This window comes from Marmota monax, unplaced genomic scaffold (genome assembly GCF_021218885.2).
Source record: "Marmota monax isolate L192 unplaced genomic scaffold, Marmota_monax_Labrador192_F-V1.1 WCK01_AAM20220418_F8-fsc00022, whole genome shotgun sequence".
Taxonomy (NCBI): domain Eukaryota; kingdom Metazoa; phylum Chordata; class Mammalia; order Rodentia; family Sciuridae; genus Marmota; species Marmota monax.
In genome coordinates this window covers 25,523,740-25,548,997 of record NW_026695215.1, presented here as the reverse complement: position 1 = coordinate 25,548,997, position 25,258 = coordinate 25,523,740, and positions in this window count along the sequence as shown.

The window sequence follows — 25,258 nt, the reverse complement described above, 5'->3', positions numbered from 1 at the left end:
GCAGGTGGGGTGTGCCTGGAGGAGCTTTGGGGCATGACTTTGGGATATATATATTTGTATTTGGCAAGTGGAGATATCTCTCTCTCTCTCTCTCTCTCTCTCTCTCTCTCTCTCTCTCTCTCTCTCTCTCTCTCCTTTCTGAATATCATGTGAGCTGCTTCCCTCTGCCACACTCTTCTTCCACGATGCTCAGTTTCACTATGAGCCCTGAGGAATGGAGCCTTCTGTCTATGGATTGAGACCTCTGAAACTGTGAGCCCCCAAATAAACTTTTCCTCCTCTGAAGTTGTTCTGGTCAGATCTTTTAGTCACGGCAGCAAAAAAAGCTGACTAAAACAATGATACAACCACATCAATGATTATAGCAGCCCAATTCACAATAGCTAAGCTATGGAACCAACCTAAGTGCCTTCAACAGATGAATGGATAAAGAAAATGTGGTATATATAGACAATGGAATATTACTTAGCCATAAAGAAGAATGAAACTGTGGCATTTGCTGGTAAATGGATGGAAATGGAAACTATCATGGCTATCAAGTCTGAATGTTCTCTCTGATATGTGGATGCTAATACACAATAAAGAGGGGGAAGGGAAGAATAGAAGTTCATTGGATTAGACAAAGGGGAATGAAGGGAAGTGGGGGAATAGGAATAGAAAAGGTAGTAGAATGAGTCTGACATGACTTAATTCATGTTTATATATGAGTACATGACCAGTGAAACTCCATATCATGTTCAAGAATGGATCCTAATTAGAATAAGTTATACTCCATTAATATATGTCAAAATATATTTTACTGTCATATATATCTAAAAACAACAACTAAAAACATTTTAAAAAAATTTAGCTATGAAACAATTTGGTTCCAGGGTAATAATCACTACCCCCTGAGGGGGGCAATGTTTAACATACAATAAAATAGTCCTCTGTAGTGATTGGTTTATTCAAGTTTTCTACCTTTTCTTGGATCGATTTTGATAACGCAGATTTGGCTAGGAAATCATCTACTACCTCAATACTTTCAAATTCAGTTTGTGATAAATTTGCATTGCGTATGCTCTTAATAATTGTTTTCACCACATTTGTAGTTTTGCTCAGTTCTCATTTCCTATCTTGCATGTTTTTATTGTCTCTTTTTATTTAGTCCATTTCCTAAGAATTTATCTATTTTATTGGTCTTTTCATAGAATCAGCTTTTGTACTTAATTATCTTGCCTATTATTTGTATTGTTCTATTTTCTGTTTCATTAACTCAAACTTTCTATTACCTTCCTTGGTTTTCATTTACTTGGAATATTTTACTGTTTTTGTTTTCTCCAGTCTTCAATGGTGAACACTGAGTCCCCACATTTCTGGTCTGTTTTCCATAATAATGAATGCATTTGACACTGGGGAATTATATCCAAGCCCAAGATCAATAGATTTTTGCCCTTCCATCAGGGCTTTTTCTTAATTTGCAATGAGGTAAGACATTGATTTCTTACATTATCCATTTCTGGGCTTATTGGATATGTTACTGAAAATACTTTTAAAATCTCTACGTTTGTATTGTTTTTAAGCTGCCTTGATAGTGAATTGCATGTCAGTCCCTAATATTCTGTGGACATGAAGTAAGTTATCATTCTCTTTTCAAAAGATGTAAAGCTCTGTATGTATCTGCCAAATTGTTTGCTGATTGCTATTAAATTCTATGTCCTTACTTTTTGCTATTGATATAAGTCCCTTTAGATGGTCACATTCTCTTTGCCTTTCATAGTTTGAATAGTTTCTTGGTTGATTCTTTGCGATTTTTAACGTAGATGATCATATCAATTATTAATACTGACAACTATGTAGTTTCCAAAATTTCTTCCTTCTTTCCTTCCTCCCTCCCTTCCATTCTATGTTGCACGAAGACTTGAGTCCAATGTTGAAAATTATTGAGGGGAGTGGGAGCTGCTTTTCTTTCTGACTTTAATGAGAATACTTTTTATGCTTTCCCACCAATGAGACTGTGGGGGTTTATTTTACCTATTTTTTTTTCAAATTAAGTACATTTCCTCCTGTTCTGATATGCCAATTGTCTTTTTTTAAATTAAGACTTCTGTTATTGACTGTTTTTTCTTAAATCAAAGGAAATGCTTTTCATTTTAAACTGCAGAGATGATTACAATGGTTTTCCTCTTTGACCAGTCAATATGGTAGATTACATCAACAGGTTTTCTCCTGTGGAAACCTCCCCACAGTAGTGGACCTTGGCTGTATTTGGGGCTACCTCTAATCTGATCTCCTTCCCTATGTTTGGGGGCTCCCCTCTTAACCTGTCTTGGTGAGAGACAGCCTGATTTTAATTATAGAGATGAAAATGTCAGGTCTTCTTTTCCCCAGCTCCTCTAGCTACTAGAACAGGCAAGTGACCAGGTTTGGCCAATCAAATGTACCCGTTAGGATTTTCAGTCTGTAGCTTGGCATCCAGAAAATCAGCATAGTGTTTTCTGTGCCCGTGGCAGAATCCCCAGCTGGCTGGTCTATAGCATAGTGTTTTCTGTCATTTTGGATGTGTAGCTTCTCTTGATGGACTTGCCTGTTTTTCAGGCTTGACAATTTGGTGAGCTACTAAATATTGGTTCAGTATGTTTGTGTTCCCGCTTAAATAAATATGCATCAGTTGTTTGTAATAAAGAACAATGACCGTTATGCTTGCATTGTGAGATAAATCCTACTCATTCAAGTATTATTAGAAATCACTAATGGATTTAGTTGTTAATTTTTCTGTTTGTAGATCAGATTGGCTGAAGATTTTCTAGGCTTGGACCTTTTACTGTCAAATGGGAACCAACTTTTGGAAATATTTCTGTAGGAAAATTCTCACAGTACAAATGCTAGAGGAAAAGGTTGGTGCCTTTTCAGTGTTGATGGATAGTGTCCAAAGATACTTTGCCAATTTATATTCTGACCAACAACATATAATGCGATTTCTCTCCACCTTTGCCAACACAGAGAACTGTCACCAATATGTCCCTTTAAAAAAAATTTTATGGATGAATTAAGCATCTTTTCATATGATCAGAATATTTTTTCCCAGCTCTTTTTTTTCCTTTCTTCCCTCCCTCCCTCCCCCACTCCACCCCACCCCTTTTCTTTTTCACTCTTGGGGATTGAACCCAAGGGATTGTACCACTGACCTACATTCCCAGCCCTTTTTATTTTATTTTGAGAGAGGGGGTCTCTATGTTGTCCAGGCTGGTCTCAAATTTGCCATTCTCCTGCCTCAGTCAGCTGAATAGCTGAGATTAAAAAGGCATGCACCATGGCACCTGGCAAGTCATTTCTTTTTTCCATAGAACTGTGTGTTCTTTGACAAGGTGGTTATTTTTGCTTCTTATGTTTTGTTTTGATTTGATTTGGTTAAGTCTTGGTTTCATCCTTGGATCTACAGTGATCTAATGGTCTGGAATTTAAACTCAGTTGCCTTTGATATTGATTTTAATGACTGTCTAAATTAGAAAAGCCTCCTAATGGTGATGGCATTGTTAGTTCTGCCTCCTAACTCAAGGCATTCATTTTTCACGGCATCTAGCAACTATGCAAAGGTTTTTTGAAGTCTGGCTAGAAGATTCCATGTTCCCTATCAATAATTAGCTGCTCAACAAACCAATCATAAGGTGTGGCACTTTCGTATTTTTAATTTTTTAACTGATGCTTTAGAATCATACGTAGTTGTGGGATTCATATGTCATATTCATCCATGCACATGTCTTAATATTTTTAACAAATGGATCCAAAATTAATACAACTTGTTTTTTAGAGAAGTGATAAATAGGTGAAGGTATTATATTTCCAAAATTATAAGTGTTCAACTGTAAGAGTTCTTATGAATGAAGAGTTCATATTCTTTTTGGCAACAAGATCACATGAAGGAAACTTTTCAAATCTTCTGCTTTGGAGGAGCTCCCTCTAGAGGAGAGAAAAATACCAGCACCAGGGTTTTGGTTTTTTTTTTTTTTTTTTTTTTTGGTTGCTTGTACCTACTGCTTAGGAATATTTTAGGCAAGAATTTTTATTTGTTTGTTTATCTCCAACCCCCCACCCCCCCAGCTCGTCCTCATGGAACTCTTTTAAATCCATGGGCCCATGTTGGAAAGGGTTAGCATTGTTCGTACTCTATAATGAGCTCCAGAAACCCTTTTGTCAGCGGACAGATGTCACTAACAGCCACTTTTTTCCCAATGCATGAAAAACATATGGTTGTCTCTCATGAGAAAGGCGGCTTCTGTGCAGGTAGGGCTTTGCATGTCCTATTCATTGCTTTAATTAATGCCTAAAACTGTACCTGGCACATGATAGGATTTCAATACTTTTTTAATCAATGAGCAAACCTTTGAATAAAAAGAAGTTCTGAGCTTAGTGTAGCTTAAAATCCATGATCAGAACCACTGGCCAAGGTGCAGACACTTGTCTGTGACCTATGGCTGAGTGGCCTGCGTTAAGGTAGGGGGTGAAGGTGGGGTTAATTTAACTGGATCAGACCACATTTATTCGCTCAATACTTGCTTATTGAGCACCCACTGTGTGCAAGACATTGTATGGCTGGGGTCCCAGTGGTGAAAAAAATAGGCAAGCTATACAGACGATGTTTAGTTGGTAATACTTGTGGAGAAAGTCAAGCAGGAAAGGGAGACAGAGCATGCCAGGATGGAGAAAGGGTCTCACTTCTACCGGGTGACCAGAGGGGCGAAGGAGGGCACTGAGCAGCTATCTGGTGATCTACCATGTAAGAAGATGCTGGTTCAGAAAAGGGCCCAGCATGTTTGAATAAGACTGAAGTGGCAGAAGCAGAGTCAGGAGGTGGGGAGGGGGTGGGGACAGGAGATGAGTAAGAAAAATGTGCCATACAGATGCAAAGTACCTAGAGAGAATGGTAAAGAATGTTCCATCAATAAGGACCTTGTGACCCCAAGGCAAAAACAAGCCTGGACCATTTCTGCAGACATTCCTGCTCCCTATAGTGGCCTCCAAGTTGCCTTCTTAGAAGCCATTTACTTGGAAAGCATCCAATGATGAATTTGATGAATATAAATATACCACCCCTGAGGTCCACTTAGAATGCAGCCCACATGTCAAGAAGTGGTAAAGATCCTAGGATAGTACAGGGTCCATAAGGAAGAATCTGCTGAACCATATCCTTGCTGAACTAAGCCTAGCTAAGGAGAGAACACTTAGACTCTGAATATTCAGAAGTGGAAAGAAGGACCATGAATCTCTCTCACCTCTTGTCCTCAGGGCATCTAACTACCTTAACCCAGACTCCCTCACTAACCAATGAAAAAATCTTAATCTAAAAACTCTCTATCCTCCAACAGCCAAAAAGGAACAGCTTCCGCTTGAGATGACAAAACAAAATTAACTTTAAAAAAAAAATATTTATTGGGCTGGGGATGTGGCTCAAGTGGTAACATGCTCGCCTGGCATGCGCGGGGAGCTGGGTTCTATCCTCAACACCACATAAAAATAAAATAAAGATGTTGTGTCAAATGAAAACTGAAAAATAAATATTAAAAAATTCTCTCTCTCTCTCTTCTCTCTCTCTCTCAAAAAATATTTATTTTTTAGTTGTAGTTGGACATAATATCTTTATTCTATTTATTTATTTTTATGTGGTGCTGAGGATCGAACCCAGGGCCTCAAACATGCTAGGCAAGTGATCTACTGCTGAAACACAACCCCAGCCCCAAAGATTAACTTTTGGGACACTGATATGATTCCCTTTAGCCTCATCTTATTATTAGACCCTTTTGTATGTTTTTCAGACTCATTGTTCTGAACCTTCTGGTGTGAAATGGACAATGGCACTACCCTGGACTCCCTAGTGGCTATTTGAGGTAGGGTGGGTGCTGTGGCCAATACCTCTTGCTGCATTTGGATTCATGACATCGTTGGCAGACTTGGCTCTAGATGGGAAGCCTGGTTGCAGTCAATACTCTAAATGGACCTAATTAATTTATTAGAAGTCAGAGTGACAGTCACTGTCATCCAGTGTTACCTAAAACACATAAAATGGACTTGTCAAGCACCAGTCTGTACAAAAAAATTAGGGTATCTGATGGGGGTAGCCTGGGATCCTTAGAATTCTTATCTATATACATGAAAGTCAGATGATAAAGTTGTAGGGAAGGACTTTGCCATGGTGACCTTGCACATGTCCACATGTGCTACAAAGGCAACGGCTCATCTGAGTCCTGTGAGAGGGTATCACAGGAGAGGGTATCACGAGAGAGGATGGGAGGCTCGCAAAGAGCTGTCATGAGGCTCCCTGTCTTTCTTGGGAGGCTGTTAGGAGAGATTTTCATCTCCTCCCAAGTCTTGATGAAGGATTTTCTGCCTTGTCCCCCTCGAATAGAATTGCAAATATAAGCCACTTAGCTGCAGTCTAGAAGTGGCTTCCCAGCAAGAGGTCTCTGATAACTTATATTAGTCATTGGGCCTCTTTTGTGCTGTTTCTTTTACTGTGTGAGACAAGAACTACTAAACTATCTGAATCTAAAGTGACTCACTGTGTCTTACCAATTAGATCATTCGGGCCTTGGACTGAAACAAATTTCTCTTGTGATGTGTCTGTGTGTGCTTGACAGAAAGCTGTACACCACAGACTGTTATCTGTCCTGACTGCTATAAACCCTCGGGACTGGGAGAGTTGCAGAATGTAATGCTGGTGGTGTGCCTTATGTGAATGGAATGTAAGAAGACCAGTGGGAAACTAAGGCAATGTTTCTCTGTGTCAAGGTGAACTGCATATACCTTGATCTTGTTCTGGCAATTATTTGCACCCCTTTGCTCCTTATGGGTAAAGGAGAGGAGGAAGAACAAGAATACTCCCAGGAGAGTGTAGCTCCCATGCAAGCTGACTTGTGTCTTCTAGAGAGCTAAGAACACTCACTGCTATATTCAAGTGTGTGGTATCCGGTGCTGGACTGCTATCCTACCCTACTTGTTACGATTTAGATATTAGATGTCTCCCAAAATCTTTAATGCAAGAAAGTTTAGAGGTGAAATGATTAGGTTATGAAAGTTAACCTAATTAGTGCAATAGTCCCTTGTCAGGGATTAACTGGATGGCAATTGTAGCCATGTAGGGTGTGGCTGAAGGAGGTGGGTCATTAGGGGCATGTCTTTGGGGAACATATTTTGTATGTGGTGAGTGATGAGTCTCTCTTTCTCTGCTTTCTAGATGCCATGTCCCTAGATCTGCCACATCCTTTCTCGATGATGTTCTGCATCATCTCATGCCCTAAGGAATGGAGTCAGTTTTCTATGCACTGAGACCTCTGAAACCCTGAGTCCCCAAATAAACTTTTTCTCCTCTAATTATTCTTCTCAGGTATTTTGGTCACAGAAATAAAAAAGCTGACTAAAATACTACTAGTGGTGGGATGGTCCTGTATAAAAAATGGAGGACAGAAATAAATCTAATTAGGTAAAAATTTGCTCCCAGGATGTAGGCTCTCTGTTTACCTCACAGATTGTTTCTTTTGCGGAGAAGAAGCTTTTTAGTTTGAATCCATCCCATTTATTGATTCTTGATTTTAATTCTTGTAGCATAGGAGACTTATTAAGGAAGTTGGGGCCTAATCCCACATGGTGAAGATTAGGGCCTACTTTTTCTTCTAGTAGACACAGAGTCTCTGGTTTAATTCCTAGGTCCTTGATCCACTTTGAGTTGAGTTTTGTGCATGGTGAGAGACAAGGGTTTAATTTCATTTTGTTGCATATAAATTTCTAATTTTCCCAACACCATTTGTTGAAGAGGCTATCTTTTCTCCTATGTATGTTTTTGGTGCCTTTGTCTAATATAAGATAACTGTAATTATGTGGGTTAATCTCTGTGTCCTCTATTCTGTACCATTGGAATACAAGTCTATTTTTGTGCCAATACCATGCTGTTTTTGTTACTATTGCTCTGTAGTATAGTTTAAGGTCTGGTATAGTGATGCCACCTGCCTCACTCTTCTTGCTAAGGATTGCTTTAGCTATTCTGGGTCTCTTATTTTTCCAGATGAATTTCATGACTACTTTTTGTATTTCTATGAGGAAAGTCATTGGGATTTTGATTGGAATTGCATTAAATCTGTATAAGTGCTTTTGGTAGTATGGACATTTTGACAATATTAATTCTGCCTATCCAAGAACAAGGGAGATATTTTCATCTTCTAAGGTCTTCTTTACTTTCTTTCTTTAGCATTCTGTAGTTTTTGTTGTAGAGATCTTTCACCTCTTTCGTTAGGTTGATTCACAAGTATTTTATTTTTAGGGGGGCTATTGTGAATTGGCTAGTTTTCCTCATTTCCTTCTCATAGGATTTGTCACTGATATACAGAAATGCCTTTGATTATGAGTGTTTACTTTGTCTCCTGCTACTAGTTCTAGAAATTTTCTGGTGGAATTTTTTGGGTCATCTAGGTATAAAATCATATCATTGGCAAATAGTGCTAATTTGAGTTCTTCTTTTCCTATGCATATCCCTTTAATTTCTTTTATATGTCTAATTGCTCTGGCCAGTGTTTTAAGAACTACGTTAATAGAAGTGGTGAAAGAGGGCATCCCTGTCTTGTTCCAGTTATTAGAGGGAATGCTTTCAATTTTTCTTCCTTTAGAATAATATTGACCTGGGGCTTAGCATAGATAGCTTTCATGATGTTGAGATATGTTCCTGTTATCCCTAGTTTTTCTAGTGTTTTGGAGCACTAATCTCTAGGGTATATAAAGAACTCAAAAAACTTAACACCAGGAAAAAAACCCCCAAAAAACAAAAAACAAATAACCTGATCAATAAATGGGCTAAGGAACTAAACACGTTACAGCAGAAGAAACACAATTGATCGATGAATATATGAAAAAAATGTTCAACATTTCTAGCAATTAGAGAAATACAAATCAAAACTACTCTAAGATTTCATCTCACTCCAGTCAGAATGACAATATCAAGGATACATGCAACAATAACACAATAACAATAACGCAACACTCATACATTGCTGGTGGGAATAAAAATTGGTGCAACCATTATGGAAAGCAGTATGCAGATTCCTTAGAAAACTTTGAATGGAACTACCATTTGACCCAGTTATCCCACTCCTTGGTTTATACCCGAAGAACTTAAAATCAGCATACTACAGTGATGCAGCCACATCAATGTTTATAGCAGCTCAATTCATGATAGCTAAACTATGGCGCCAACCTAGGTGCCCTTTAACAGATGAATGGATAAAGAAAATGTGGTATATATACACAATGGAATATTACACAGTCTTAAAGAAGAATGGAATTATGGCATTTGCAGGTAAGTGGATGAAGCTGGAGAATATCTGCTAAGCAAGATAAGCCAATACCCCAAAATTGAAGGCTGAATGTTTTCTCTGATATGCAGAATCTCTTCCTCTCTTTTCTGCCCCGCCCCCACACACAAAGAAAAGAAAAAGAAACAACAAACAAGGAAGAAAAGGGATTAAAGAAGGTATAGCAGGCAAATTCTAACAAATGGAATAGATTGTAAAGAATTTGAACATCACAAGGAATGAAGATGTTTTATATCAGGAACTGACAAACTGATATTGACTAATTAAATCCACTTTCTGTTTTTATAAATAATGATTTATTGGTACACAATCAACACCTTTGTCTATGGCTGCCTTTACGTCTTAATGGTAGGGTTTAATTCCTTAATGGTTGGAAAGAAGGTGGAATGAGATGGACATCATTACCCTAAGTACATGTATGAAGACACAAATGGTGTGACTCTACTTTGTATAAAACCAGAGATATGAAAAATCATGCTCTATATGTGTAATATGAATTGGAATGCATTCTGTCATATATAGCAAATCAGAATAAATAAATAAATAAAAAGAAAAAATAGTTGTGACCATGACTAATGGCCAGGAAAACAAAATTTAATATATATATATATATATATATATATATATATATGCAAAAAATGTGGGTTTTTTGTTTGTTTTTGGTGGGTGGGAACAAGCCCAAGGCCTCATACAAACCAATTAAGTGTCGAATCACTGAGCCATGCCCCCAGCCTGTGAGCTCTTGTATTTATTTATTTACTATGGTTTGGATATGAGATGTCCCCTGAAAAGCTCATGTTAGGCAGCACTGGAACATTCAGAGGTGAAATGATTAGATTATGGGACTGTATCCTCATCAGTTGATTAATCCTTTTTGATGGATTAATAATTTGAATGGACTACTGGGTGGTAACTGTAGACAGGTGGGATATGGCTAGAGGAAGTATCTCACTGGGGATGTGTCCATAGGGATTATACCTTGTCCCTGGATTCTCCTCCCCTCCCCCTCTGCCTTTTGGTTGCCATGAATTGAGCAGTTTTCTTCTATTGTATCCTTCTGCCATGAGGTTCTGCTTTACTTGAGGACCAGAACCATGAAGATAGCCAACCATGGACTGAACCTCTAAAACTGTCAGCCCCAAATAAACTTTTCCTCCCCTATGTTATTCATGTAAGGTAATTCAATCACAACAATGAAAAACTAACTATCACACTGGGGATCAAACCTGGAACTCACACATACTAGGCAAGTGCTCCATGACTGAGCTATACCTCCAGCCCGTGAATCCCTGTTTTAAACCAATAAAAGGAACACTACTCGAAAAAGCTATAATAATTTTGAATGTGCATACATTCAGTTACATAACTCCAAAATATGTAAATAAAAACACCAGTGGAATTACAAATAGAAGCAGAAAATTCTGCACTTAGATACTGAGTTCAGACACTCAGGGAGCAAGCAGACATAAAAATGAGAATAGCATATTTGAAAAAACGAATGGATCTATGGAGAACTTTGTGCTCAAACAAATGTGAAATATGAATAGAAAACATTCTCATGCCCTGAAATTTGAGTTTTGAAAAATGGAGACACGTGGTAGAGTAGCAGAGCCGAAGATCATATGCTCTGATGATCAGGACACATCTATAAAGTGGTCAGTGTTATAAGAGTGAGAACAAAGAGCATAGGGATCATAAAGAAATGGTAGTAACAAGAAAAATTACAGAACATAACAGTCAGCCAAAATGGAGGAACTATCCTGGATTAGAGACCCACTAAGGTTGGGGGGTGGTCCTCAGAGCGAGCCTGCATTCCATTCAGGTCTTTGGATGCTGGCTTTTTTTTTTTTTTTTTTTAGAATTTTAACATTTATTTTTTAGTTTTTGGCGGACACAACATCTTTGTTTGTATGTGGTGCTGAGGATCGAACCCGGGCCGCACGCATGCCAGGCGAGTGTGCTACTGCCTGAGCCACATCCCCAGCCCTGGATGCTGGGTTTTGAGACTGTATTTTTACTTGCATCTCCAGAACAATACAGTGTTGATACTGTATCACTTCATGTGACCAGGCCTGAGAGAAGTCATGCTCTTATAATGAAGGGAAACAAAGTAAAATCCTCTCTTAACTCTCTTGCCACAGCTATGATCCAGAGTCATGGCATTAATGTAGATAGATGGGTAAAATCTAGGAGAACCTGGTCTGCCAGGAAGTCCTATTGGAACACATCCCTCTACCTGCCTCTGACTGTCAGAAATAATCTTGAGATGTCTGGCCTTCTCTGGAAGGCAATGAAGAGGCCACCCCTGAGATATTAACACAAGCATTGGATACCTGAATTTCTCATGTGTGGTAAGGAGCAAGGGTTTGGAAATGGATGCTGTATGAAGGATACAAACTTTGTCACAATGCCCACTTTATTATTTTCCCCATGTATGAAATCTTGAAAATAAAGAGGAATGGTGTGCTTCTTTGGGAACCATTGAGGAGAACTGGAGAGATGCATGCTGGGAAGCATAAAGGATTATCCAATAGGAACATCCTCAAGATCCCACAGAAGAAGAGTAAGAAGACTAGACCCCAGCACAAGGGATGAGGGCCAACAGAAGTATGTATATGTCAAAATAGGGCCTGAGAAAAATGCACAAGAGAGGATCTTCAAGGAGTAATGTGGCATTGGTCTTTTCTGTTTTTTTTTTTACAGGCTACACAAGGAAGGGACTGTATATGAAACACATAGGAGTAGATTCTGGTAAGTGATGAGATTCGGATGTCACATATTTCCACTCCAACTCTAACTTCTTTGACAGTCAGGAAATGGATAAGTTTTACATCTTCTTCTTTAGATCCTGTTCCTAAAGAAGACTCAAATATGTGTCTGTGGTCACTTTTGATCTCATAATTTCCCCATCACTCCTTACCTATGCTAGGTGACTGAGCCAAGTTGAACAAAGCTATGGGCTTTTACCATTGTATAGGAGACATAACCATATCCACTCCATTGGCAGGGGATAGTTACCAAGAAAGGAGACTATCTAGGAGAGAAGGGAATATTTGTAAGAGCAAGGTTACCCCTTGTGGTTTGTCTCTTCTTCATGCACTGGCTTGCCCTAACATTTTCTGTCATTAGTTGAAGCAGCATAAGGTCCTCACCAGAAGCTGAGCAGATGTCAGTGCTACACACTTGGACCTCTTAACCTCCAGAACTATGAGCCAAAATAAATCTCTTTCCTTATAAATTATCCAGTCTTAGGTATTTTGGTACAGCAACAGAAAGTAGACTAAAGCAGTGTTTTTCAGGCAGAAGGAAAAAGAGCCTAGATGGCAGGTGGAAATTTAGAATCAATGAAAATAGTAAATTTCGGGGAAATGGAAATGAATACGAACCTCATTGAACAATGATTATATAAGTTGGGAAGAGAATTAAATGAAATTAAAATGTTCTGAGGGGCTGGGGATATAGCTCAGTTGCTAAAGTGCTTGCCTCGCATGCACAAGGCCCTGGGTTCAAACCCCAGCACCACAAAAAGAAAAAAGAAAAAAAAAAGAGTTCAAAGCCAGCCTCAGCAATGGGAAGGGGCTAAGCAACTCAGTGAGATCCTGTCTCTAAATAGGGCTGGGGATGTGGATCAGTGGTTGAGTGCCCCTGGTACAATCTCCAGTACCAACCAAACCAACCAACGAAATTAAAATGTTCTGAGCTCCTTGAGGTATCTGGGAAGAGGTAAGGTAGAAATAATAAATTTATATTAACTTTGAAAAGTTAAATATTCATATTGTTTTTCAAAGTTTAATATAAATTTATGATCAGCCCAATATGGTAGCCCAAGCCACATGTGGCTTTTGGCAGAAATGTTACTACTCCTAGTTAATAAGTGCTATAAATATAAAATATACACCAGATTTCAAACATACTGCAAAAAAGGAGAGAGACAATGATAACATTTACAAATTTTATACTGCTTATATGCTGAAATGATAATATTTTGGATATGTCAGATTAAATAAAGTATTTTGTTAAAATTTTCATTTTTTATTAGAGAACTTTAAATTATATATATAGCTCACAGATTATATTTGCAACGTTTATTATATATTGGACACTGCTGGTCAAAGGTAATCACTAAGTTAATAATAAGAAAAAAAAGTATTTAACTTCCAAACTAATAAATTTGGGGGTGCAAGGAAAGTCAAAAGAGGGAAAGAAATGATGGGGGAATATTTGGAATAGATGAAGTAAAAGAAAAGGTATGAAAAGCAAACAGTAAAACAGTGTTCTGAAATATAAATATACCAGTAAATTGCACTGTTATAAACAGGGGTTGTGTGTATCACTACAGTAGCACAATTCACAGTAGCCAAGTTATGGAACCAGCCTAGATGCCCATCAACAGATAAATGGAAAAAGAAAATGTGGCACATAAATAAATGATGTTTTATTCAGCTATAAAGAAGAATGATTTTATGTCATTTGCTGTATATGGATGAAACTGGAGGATATCATGCTAAGTGAAATAAGCCAGACTCAGAAGGATTCAATGTTTCCTCTTATGTGGTACCGGAGGGGTGTAGAGAAAGGAATTGATAAAAGGGGACCTTAGAAAATATGAGACCAATAGAAGAGGGGGATCAAGATCAAGGGAGAGGGCCTTGTTTCACTTTTTAGAGGGAATGCTTTCAGTTTTTCTCCATTTAGAATGATGTTGACCTTGGGTTTAATGTATATAGATAGCTTTTACAATGTTAAGGTATGTTCCCACTCTTCCTGGTTTTTCTAGTGTTTTCAACTTGTGTCATGTATATCTAAAAAGAACAAATAAAAATTTTAAAAAGGTCAAGGGGGAGGAGGAAATGGGGAATGAATAAACAGAAAATCTACCAAATTATTCTATGTCCATGTACATCACAATGAATCCTGCTTATATAATTACGATGCACTAATTAAAATGATAATAATAATAATAATAATAGAATGGAGATCAGTAGAACAGAACAAATGAATCATGGGAGGGAGGAGAAGAGGGAAAGAGAAGGTACTGGGAAATGAGATTGCTCAAATTATGTTATGTGCATATATGAATATGGTATAATGAATTCCACTCATGTATAATTATAATGCATCAAATAAAAATTTAAAAGACCCAGTAATTATATTAAAACATAAATGGACAAAAGACTCTGGTTAGAAGATAAAGATTGTCAGATTGGATTTAAAACAAAACAACATGCTGCTTATGAGACAAAAATTTAGAAAGATGGAAAGTAAACAGATTGACAATTACAAACCATGCAAACACGAACCAAAGGGGGTTGGTCTGATTAATATCATTAGGCAAAGCATATTTTCAGGCAAAAACATCTAGAAATAAAGATGCTCACTTCATAATGATAAATATCTTCCCACAGGGATGGTGTAGCAATTCTAAATTTGTGTGCATCTAATAAATTAGGTTCAAAATACATAAATCAAGAATTGATAAAATCACTAGGAAAAATATACTCACAATATAATGGAATATTCTAACATACTTCTCTCAGTATCTGACAGAATGAAAAGAGAAAATAAGTAAGAAAATGGAATATTTAAACAACATAATTAGCATTGATCTAATTAACACGTGAATAACACTGCATCCAACAAATATAAAACACAGAGTATAATTAAAGAAACCCCAATATTATGAATAACTATAATACATTAATAAAAACATAAAAATACACATTATTTTCAAGCACACATGGAATTTTTACCTAAATTGGATCATAAAGCAGGTTTTAATAAGCTTCAAAGAATTTAAATTATAAAGATAAGGTTCTATGATTGCTGCTGAATTTAGTCAGAACTCAGTAATAACAAAGACAATTAGAAATTTTCCAAATGTTTGAAAATTACACCCTCCATTTCTATAAGTCAAAGTAAGAAATCAACATGGTAATTAGAGGCTATTTTGAACCGAATGACAACAAAATACTATACATCAAAAATTGTGGGATATAGCTAAAATGTGTTTTAAGAGAGAAATCTATTATTTCAAGTGTATGCATTAGGAAAAGTAGAAAACCAATGAGCTAATTATTCATCTCAAGAAGTCATAAAAGCAACTTAAACCTAACAGAAGCAGAAGGAGTAAAATAATAGAGATAATGAGAGAAAAATAACGAAAAAGAAATAAAAAATCAAGGCAGGGCTGGGATATTGCTCAGTGGTAGAGTGCTTTTGTCTAGCATGCACAAGACCCTGGGTTCAATGCTTTTTTTTTTTTTAAATCAAGGCCCCAAATTTCTGATAACTCTTTTGGGTCTTACAATCATGAACAAGGTTTGTCATATTAATGTGGTAGCCTTCAGGTCATTATATGCTTCCTCCCAGATGTTGCCCCTAAGAGGGGAACAGGACATGTCTATCTCTACTAAGGATTAGGATGTACCTACTCAGGATCATCATTTGCTAGAAGCTGGACACAAACTCAAGAATCTATCCAAGAAAGAGAATCAGGGCCCCCTTTTGGCAAATACTTTGTTGAGGTGTGAGTAGTTATTTCTCCAAGTTGCTATGCTTTCTAAAGACCAAATAATGCATAGCAGAACAAAGCAACCATAAAGATTCCACCTGAATGTGATACACTGGGTACAGCATTGCTTTTTACACTGCTCATGATGTTGATCATTCGGTGCTAACTGAGGCCAAGACTGGCAGGCTGCTAGAACAGAAATGGCTGGCAGCTTGAAACTGGAGGTTGGGATTCTATATAGACCAGGTGGTCAGGCTGCAGTTTTGCTTTGCATATGGTGAATCCATCCAAACCTCTGCCAAGTGCTAAGATGCATATTCCAGGCCTGATATTGATACTACACCTACCAGGCCCACAGCCCTTCCCAGGAGCAATATGAAATCATTTCGGAATAGATGGGTTTTATGTTGAAAGTCTGGTAAGAAAAGACCCAACAAAGAAAACTGGTTCCCTTCTCCAGTGAAAATCTGGATGTGTGTGTGTGTGTGTGTGTGTGTGTGTGTGAAAAATTCCTCAAGTCTTTGGACTCCAAGGACTTCTGCAGGCTGATAATGACAATACATCCCTGACCTGCTCTATAAATTAGAAACTGAGGTCCAAGGCTGACATGATGCATGACAGAGCCAAATTCTGAATTGTTTAGCCTTAGTACCATGTTTCTGTACTTCTGCTCAAGGCTGTCCTCTCACATTATTGGAAGCATACATGGTTGAACATTTCCTTTTCTGGGGGGGGGGGGACACCCTCATTGTCCTTGAAAAGACAATGCCACACATAATTGGACATATTCACGTTTGACTTTCCTAATGCATTGATGGAAATCTACAAAAGTGTGTTTCACATGCCTACCCTTGGTTGGATACCTATCTCCATTCGAGGGTGGACATCCCCAGCCATAGCTGGAAATCCCTCTTTATGCATGGACATTAAGGAGACCATCTCCTATGAGTTTTCAGGCCTCACCATAGGCAACTACAAAGGCCTTACTCTGCAGGACTCACAGGATAAGATGGCCCTTCACACTCCAGACTTGGTGTATAGCCAATGCAGCATGATCTCTGAAGGGAGTTACAGTTAAGGACTCAGGACTCTGGCTTGTCATGCTTCGACTCATATCTAGCTCAGATGGCTTCATTTGGAGACCTCTTTGTTAAGGGCCTTGGGCTGAAGATTTCTCTAGGTACCTCTGACAAAACCTCCTTAACTGGGTTAAGAGTGGGTGGGGGAGGGGTCTTAAACACATTTTATCTACGCTGACTCAGTATTCAGTACATTTCCACTGCTAGCCCTTCAGTCTCCCTCCTCCCACCCATTGGGTTCAAAAAATAAAATATAAACAAAAACTGCAGAAGCCTTTATTCCAGGGCTCCCACAGCAGTGAGACCCCTGCATCCATGACAATCTACCTGACCCCTCTATTGACATGCAGGGAAAAGGAGTACAGGAGAGTCAGTGTTTTCTCCAGTTTAGCTTCTTGTTTATACTATCACAGTAAGTCATTAAAAAACTTCACTGCTAACATTCATTTTGGCTTGTTGTCATAATTGCCTACTCTATCACATCTCGGCTCAGCTCTTGTTAGCTCAGCTGAGCTCCTGACAGGCATCCTTCCTCATGGCTGCATGTCTTAATTATGGCTGAGAATTGACCCAATGGTTGGATCTTTTTCTATTACTGCACATCCTACCATAACAGGACATCCTTACTACAGCTGATGTCCCCACAGATGGCTGCATGCCTCACAAATGTCCCCCATAGATGGACGTTTTGCCAATGTGTAGACATTCTCCTATGGTTAAATATGTTACCAATGGATAAACACCCCTATTTATGTCAGGAAATCATATCATATCAATCATCTATAATCTTAATTTATGGTTGTATATCCTCCAGTGATCAACACCCCCACCCTTGGTTGCAGATCCCCCATGGCTGGGCATCCACCTGCCCTTGTATAAATGAACATGCTTCTTTTGGCTCTATAACTTTCTGGAAATTGACTTAATACCATTTGTCTTCCTCTTTTCTTTCAAAAAGTTGGTGCTTCATCCATTAAGCCTTCAGGAAACCTTAAGCAATTCTTAGGTCATGTTTCAGATTAGCTTCATGGTTCTCTGTCTCTATTTTTCTGTGATTCAGTCTCTCTCTGTCTTTCTTTCCCTCTCATGCATCTACACATATGGTTAGGAATGTCGTGGATGTTTCTACTCCATAGTTTTTATTATCCTGGATCCTGCCATAATATAATTATGCTGATATATATATCACAAAATATCTTAGGCTGAGTAAGAACAGAAATTTGCTTCTCACCATTTTCGAGCCTAGGAAATCCAAGATCAAAGCACTGGCACTGACAGATTTTGAGTCTGGTGAAGGCTGTTTACTTCATTGATCACACCTTGTTACTGTATCCTCACTAGGGGCAAATGCTCTTATCCTTAAGGGTTGCATCCTTCATGTCCTAATCACCTCTCAAAGGCCCCGCATTTTAATACTATTGTATTGGAGACTAGGTTTCAACATATAAATTTTGGAGGCATCTGTGACTAAACCACCTCTCAGCTGGTGTCTCACAGTCTGCATTATCCTCCAACCCTGAGGTCCCTCACTTTCACCCTGGGTCTTCCAGGTGTTTGTCTCTGTACTTCCATCCTAGAAGTCTGAGGTCTGTGACTCTCCCCCAGAGTCTTTTAATGATTGGACCCTGCACAAGCAGTGGGAGGACCAGTTGCGGGGACCAGGGGTTTTCATGTAGCTGGGGTCTCCTTGTAGCTGGGGAGTGACTTTCCTCAATCCTAAGCCTTCTGTGTTGAGGGTGGTGGTGGTCTCTAGGACATTTTAGATATATCTGCAGGTCCAAGGTCAAATTTGATGCCCATCACCATTGGCAAATGCAGGTTGCAAAGGTTCGGCCTAGGACCTTTGACTGGCCTTTCATCTGAGGGGCTCTCTTCTTTGGGCACTTTAGGAATAGCTTCATTGTCCTCCTCCAGACTGGTAAGGGAACAAGCCCATGCCATCATTGTGGGAGCTGAGCCTGCTTTTGAATGTCTAGCTTTGGCTGGGGATATAGCTCAGTTGGTAGAGTGCTTGCCTTGCATGCACAAGGCCCTGGGTTCAAACTCCAGCATCACACACACACACACACACACAAGAATATCTAGCTTTGTAGGTTCAGTTGTACCTAGAATTCTGCATGACAAGTCTTTGGAATATTATTGGATTAGGATAAAGTGTGCTCAAAATCTGGGCTTTGAAGAGTTAAGCTAAACACACAGTGAGCTCAAGTGAGTCATTCTTTCTGCTGTATAAATGATCCAAATAAAAATTTGAAATGAAATTAGAATCTAAGCGAGATGGTACACAACCTGTGGAAACATCTGCTAGCTAGGGTTTGAAGACTGATGGGGGTGAGGAAGAAAAGGGGGGGCCCCCACTTGTCAAAACAGTCTTCCAGGTAGATGGCACCTGCCATTGGAGTCACACAGCATGTGTCAGGAAGAGAGACAGGAAACCATCGACTCCTTAACACCCACCCAGCATATGTACCTCCAAGAAATCTCAGGGCCTGTGCCTGTGAGTGGGTAGAGGTTGTCAGTAGTCAGCTGTGGGAACTGGACCCAAGTGAGACAGAAGACACACACTAGGAGAGAGACTCCATTTTTATACTGAGGTCCACTGACCAGTCTCAGTCCAATTGTCCCAGGCACTCCAGAGTTCTCTTTGAGTTTAGAAAGATCTAACTGAAAACAGGATATACAGAGAGACTGTTTTTAACTCTAATTAGTCCATCATTCCCCCACCCCTGGTAATACCAGGCAGCTATTGAAGCTAATTCCCTAGGTAAGAGGCAAGTAGACACAGTTTACTCTAATGGAGACTGTCATGGTTTAGACATGAGGTGTCCCCCAAAAGCTCATGTGTGAGACAATGCGAGAAAGTTCAGAGGTGAAATTATTAGATTATGAGAGTTGTAATCAGTGGGTTAATCCACTGAAATGGACTAACAGCATAGTAATCGTAGTAGGCAGATAGGGTGTGGCTGGGTGAAAGAAGTCACTGGGGGTGTGCGTTTGGGTTTTATATTTTGCTTCTTAGCTGCCACACCCTTCCACCATGACATTCTACCTCACTTGTGCCCAGAGCTGTGGAGTTGGCCAACTATGGACTGAACCTCTGAAACCATGAGCCAAAATAAACTTTTCCTCCTGTATGTTGTTCTTGTCAAGTCTTTTCATCTCAGTGACACAATACTGGCTAAAACAGGGACCGTGCACAGCTTGGCTTTCAGAGTTTTAAAACCCCATGGTTTTAAATTTTTATTTAAAAAATTTTAAATTTTCATTAAAAACACTTAACATAGACTGAATGGTACAGGGAAGAAAACAACTGGCTGGAGTCCTCAGGACCCAAGAAATGACACCCAGGATGACCCTGGGGCTTATTTTGCCTCACACGTCATAGACTTGGCGCTGAAAGGGCTAGCAATCTAGAAATACCAATGGGTAAGACAAAAGATGTTTCCCCACATAGCTAAAAAAAAAGCCATCTCCAGCCAAAACACCATAGAAAGGGCAGACCAACATGATGCAACTGTTGGACATAACCACTCTACTCTAGCCAGAAAAATCTGTGGTCTCATCCTGAATCATGCCAGCCAAGGCAGAGTGGAAACCTGAACTTCCACCTTTCCCAGGGTACAGCAAGACTTCCCAACCCAGCTGCTGGGGTGGTTTCAAGAAGGTTGAGGAGGTAGCTGTAAATGGAAAGTTTTACAATGCAGGGAGAATTGATATATTTACCATGTTGAGTCTTTCAATCTGTGAGCATGACTTATCTCTGCATTAATTTAGATCTTCTCCATATTTTTTTCAATAGTGTTTTGCAGTTTTTACCATGCAAGTCCTATACATGTATTTCACTATATTAGAACTATTGTGAATGGTCATGTTTTTTATCCAGGGGCATGCTAACAGTGACCCACATCCCTAACCATTTTTATTTTTTATTTTGAGACACGGTCTCACTAAATTGCCCAGGTTGGCCTTGAACTTGCAATTTTTCTGCCTCAACCTTCTGAATTGCTGGCATCTGCTACCAAGCCCAGCAGATTCTTCATTTTATTTTTTTAAATCTTTTTTAGTTGTAGTTGGATACAATACCTTTATTTTATTTATTTATTTTTTATGTGGTGCAGAGGATCAAACCCAGGGCCCCCACATGTGCGAGGCAAGTGCTCTACTGCTGAGCCACAACCCCAGCCCAGATTCTTCATTTTAAACAAAATAGTTGGTTTGTTTATTTATTTATATTGATTCTTTTTAGCTATACATAACATTAGGATTCACTTTGACATAATTCATTTTGACATAATTATAGGCACAGAATATAATTTGTTCTAATTCAGTCCCCAGTACTTCTCCTTTCCCACCCCTCTTCTCTCCCCTATTTCCTTCCCCCTACTGAGCTTTTGCTATTTACTTTTAGTTTGTGGGTTTTTTGTTTGTTTGTTTTGTAGCTGATGTCTTATAGGTATACATGATGGTGAAATTCACAGTGGTTTATTCATATATGTACATAGAAAACTTAGGTCAGATTCATTTTTCTGTTTTTGCCTTTTCCTATCCCCTCCTCTCCTTCCCCTTCAGTCCCCTTCATCTAATCCACTGATCTTCTTCTATCTTGATGAAACATCCCCCTTCCCCTTTCTCTCTGGTTATTTTTTTTTAAATTGGAGACCTTGTGTTTATTGTTAGTATGTAGAAATGCAATTGATTTTTTGTTTGTTTTGCATCCTAGAGCCTTGATGAACTCACTTATAATTTCTAGGATAAATATTTGTTTTGTAAATTGCTTGAAATCTTCTACATATACCATCATGTCAAGTGTAAAGGTAGACAGTTTTCTTTCTTGCTCTACGATCAGTTTGCACTCTATTTTCTTTTCTTGCCTTATTTCATTGACTACAAACTCCAGCCCTCTCTTCCCAATTTAGTGGGGAAGTATTCAGTATCTCACTACTGCATGTAATGTTGGCGGTAGTGTTGTTTTTTGTTTTTGTTTTTTGATAGATGCTCCTTTTCCAGTTGAGGAAATTCCCCTCTATTACTGTTTTACTGAGTGCTTTTTATATGATTGGGTAATGGATTTTTGCCAAATGTTTTTCTGCATTAAACAATATGTTAATCAGCTTTTAGTCACCGTGACAAAATATCTGAGAAAAACAACTTACAGGAGGAATGTTTCATTTTAGCTCATGGTTTCAAAGATTTCAGTTCATGATCAGCTGGTTCCAAGACAGAAATATCATGGTATAAGTTTATGGTGACAGAAAGCCCGTCTCTTCCTGCTTTTAGAGAAAAAGGGGCCAAGGACAAGATATAGTCCCTAAGAGCACACTTTCAAAAACTCAGTCCTTTCACCTAGGCCCCACCTTCTATAGTTTCCACCACTTTCCAATAGTCCACTCAAATTATTAATCAATCAAATGGATTAATCCATCAATGAGGCTTCATGATCCAATCATTTCCTAAAAGCCCCAACTCTGAATATTGTTGAACTGGGCATGAGACTTATGAGTCTTTGGGGGACACTTTATATACAAACTATAACATTCAATATAATCATAGGATTTTCCTCCTTAACCTATTAATACAGTTGATTACCTCAGTTGATTTTTTTAATACCTTTGTTTAATTTATTTTTTATGTGGTGCTAAGGATTGAACCCAGGACCCTGCACATGCTAGGTGAGCACTCTACTGCTGAGCCACAACCACAGCCCTCAACTGATTTTTTGAATGTTGAACCAGACTGGAATAAGAGCTACTTGATCATGTTGTGTAATTCTTGTTATATAATAATGAATTACACTTACCATACTGTCACCAGCTGGCTGGGCTTTCGAGATGAGCTGGGTTCAAAGGAGCTGGCTGTATCAATAACTAAGAAAATGGCAAAGAAACCACGCAGCACATGAACATGAATTTGCAAGAATGAGGGCAGGACGGCTCGGTGACCTCAAGGGTCAACTCCACACTGGGCAACGCTGGAAAGAGCAAGAGAGCGAGCACATTGGACACCCTCCTATTTATTGGGGAGAAGACATTCAGTAGAATATTTCACCCAAATAAGGTAAGGGGTAGGGTTTTGAAGGGTGGAGTCTTGCTTGGTGATGTCTTGTGGTCAGCAGATTGATTGACAAGTCACACCCATCTCTAGCGCTGTGAGGGATCACAGGCAGAGGGAGAGGAAAGGCATATTTGCATTGCACAACCCAATCAGTGCCCAACGCCAGACCAGTCCCCTCATATACTCAAATGCTCATAGCTCACACACAGAGCCCAGGGATGGCTCGTGACACCATACTGTTTAGGATTTTTGCATCTGTATTTATGAGGAATGTTGGTATATAATTTACTTCTTTGTAATTTTTTTCCTGATTTTTGTATCAGGGTCATACCAGTTTCATTAAATGAATTGGGAAATATCACCTGTTCTATTTCCTGGAAAATATTGGGTAAATTGTTTTTCATTCTTTAAAAATTTGGTAAAGGGGCGGGGGTTGTGGCTCAGTGGCAGAGCGCTTGCCTCGCACATGTGAGGCACTGGATTCGATCCTCAGCACCACATAAAAATGAATAAACAAAATAAAGATATTGCATCCATCTATAACCAAAAAATATTTTTAAAAATTTTGGTAAAATTTTCTAGTAAAACCTGGAGGGTTTTTTTTTTTGAGGGGAGTTTTTAAATTATAAATTTATTTAGGTCACAGTTATGGAACTATTCAATTATCTATTTCATATTGGATAAATTCTGGTAATTTGTGTTTTTTGAGATATTTGTCCATTTGATATATGTTAACAAATCTAAATGAGGAGAGTTGATTTTTATAGGGTTAGCATAGACAGGCACTGTTTCATTCCTGATATTGGTAGCATATGTTCCCCCACTTTTTTTCCTTAGTCATGTCTGCTGTGAAATCTGCTGCTAGTTTAATGGGGTTTCCATCAAATGTGACTTTTCTCTTGCAGTTTTTAGAAGTCTAACTAATATGCTATGGTGAGAACCTTGCTGAATCAAATCTATTTGGGATCCTTTGGGCCTCCTAGACCTGGATGTCCATATCTTTCCCACGATCAGGAAAGTTTTTAGCTAGTGTTTCATGGAATAAGTTTTCTATGGCTCTTCCCCCTTCTTAACTTCTAGGACCCTTGCAATTCAATAATCTTTTTCATTTAGTTGTTCTATAACTCTTGGAGGTTTTCTTCACTATTTTTATTTTTATGTCTGTCTGTCTGAGACATTTCAAAAGGCCTGTTTTTAAATTCAGGAATTCCTCTTCTGCTTGATCTAGACTGTTGTTGAGACTCTCAACTGTAATTTTTTTTTACTTATTGAGTTCTTTAGTTACAAAATTTCTGTATGATTCTTTATCATGATCACTATTTGCTGAATTTCTTATTCATATCATGAATTGTTTTCCTAAATTTGTTTATTTTCTCTTGCATCTCCTTGAGTTTCTTAGAATAATTCTTTTGAATTCTTTAGCAGGCATTTTGTCAATATCTTTTTCTTTGGTGTCTGTTGCTAAAGAGTTGTTGCTTCTTGTTACCTTGCTTTTTCTTATTTATTGTGTCCCTACATTAATATTTGTGCATCTGGTACATCAGTTGTTTCTACCAGTGTTATAAAGTGGCTATAAAATGACTTCCCTTAAAGTTGTGTCTAAGTGCATCAATTGGTAGGTTACATGGATGTTGATTGCATTCGGGTGCCATAGTGTATTCAACCTAAATGTTTTTCAGTTGTAATCAGTGGCTTTGGGCACTGGCAGCAGCAGTGGAGTGTTCAGTGCACAATCTCAAGCTCAAGCTTGGGCTGTGATAGTGGGCATGTGTGGTAAATGTGCCTGCGGGCCCAACAGTGGTACATGAGCTGACAGTAGCAGCAGGTAGTCAGGGATGGAGGTGGGGAACAGGTCTCAAGTCCCAGGGGCAAGTACCTGTGTTTATCAGGTCATGGGAGTGGCAGCCCTTACCAGGCACAGCCACCTTTCCTCTCTGGTGTAGCATACTGTGTGGGATGCTCTGGTCACAGTTGAGCTTCTGGGTCTAGTTGGGTTCCTGGGACTGCAGCCTTTTGTGCAGTGTGGGGGAATGTTGGTGAGATTCTAAGAATGTGAATATGCAGAGATTCATAAGGCAGTATGTGGTTCCATTCTGAAAAAGGTGACACACTGTAACAGCCTGGGCTCTGGAAGTTTGTGAAGAGATGATGTGGGTTCCTTCCCAGAAGCGAAGCCACCCTGCATAATTCAGGTAGCTTCCTTAAGTGGACCTCAAACCCCTGACGACAGCCACAGTTTCTGTGGTGATGGGGCTTGGATAAGATTCTTCATCTACCCTTTC